We start from the raw sequence: 1,191 nt of genomic DNA on the forward strand, positions 1-1,191 counted from the left end.
CCTTATTCATCTTAACAGCAAATAAACCCCTAGAGAAAAACATTGCATTCAAAGCTGTACCAGGGAGGAGAGATCCCACTGGGACATATTTAATGGAGATTTTTCCAGCCCTTCCTGAAATTAGGAACTTGATGTATTTTAAAGGGAAAACAAACATTTCTATGATCACAGGTCTCCCTGATCTCAGGGAGGAGGGAAAACATCTTCAGTGATACACTCAACATATGTATGGCAAAAGTGGAGCTAATTAAGAGCCACTCCCTTTTCCCTCGGCTTTCTGGAATTCCAAACCCTCATCAGAGACAGTAATTATTTTGGGAGTCTTTCACTGTTCCCCTCGTCAACGTGTTTACTTCCTTCTTATGATATTGCATAAATATGTTTGTGATTTTCTCTTCCTGATGTGGCACACTAACTCTGCAGCCTGTTTTTAATTCTGTGTGCTGACAAAGTGCTAAAACTGACTCAGCAAATTGTTTTTGACCATCGAACAACTGCAGAGTGATGCGGACCTTCCCTGTAGGGAGGGGTTAAGAATTGGTGCACGTAAAGATAGCATAATATAAATTTGCAGGTTGATTTAATCTAGTTACCTCGAGAGAGGTGTGCCTCTTAGAGAGACCACCCTTTTACCACCCAGTGTAAAACAACGCTGCGCGTTTCTAGCTCTCCCTGTGATGCTCTGCCAACCCTTCACAGAGTTCAGGGCTCTAAGCCAAGGCCATTAAGACTGAATGCAACGGTGTTACAAAGGGTCAAGACACACATCAAACAGAACTTACATCCAGCATCTTAAACACAAGGTCCACCGTATGTCTCTCAATTGCTTTTTCATTCTTCCAACTTTGTCAGTTTTTCCCTCTAGTGAATTAGCAAATAAAGCATTAATGGACTTACCACTGAACTCTTCCCCTTGCCTCTCCAACACTGTATTTTAGAGGACAAAATTGATGACAGTACCAAGCACACACTCCTTTTCTATTACGGCTTTATTTATTTTCCGTTTTCCGTTTTATAATCTCTATCACAGAGCACATTTTGCGTGCTGCGCCAAGAGCTCATTTTCGGGGTTATATTACCCCCAACTGTGTCTTTTCTTCAACTCCTGTGCAACCTCTTAACCTTCCCACGGGCCGGGGACGGCCCAAGGCACCGCCATGCGCCCCTGGCGGCCGAGCCGAGCCGAGCCGA

This window comes from Haliaeetus leucocephalus, unplaced genomic scaffold (genome assembly GCF_000737465.1).
Source record: "Haliaeetus leucocephalus isolate CR32 unplaced genomic scaffold, Haliaeetus_leucocephalus-4.0 Scaffold351, whole genome shotgun sequence".
Taxonomy (NCBI): domain Eukaryota; kingdom Metazoa; phylum Chordata; class Aves; order Accipitriformes; family Accipitridae; genus Haliaeetus; species Haliaeetus leucocephalus.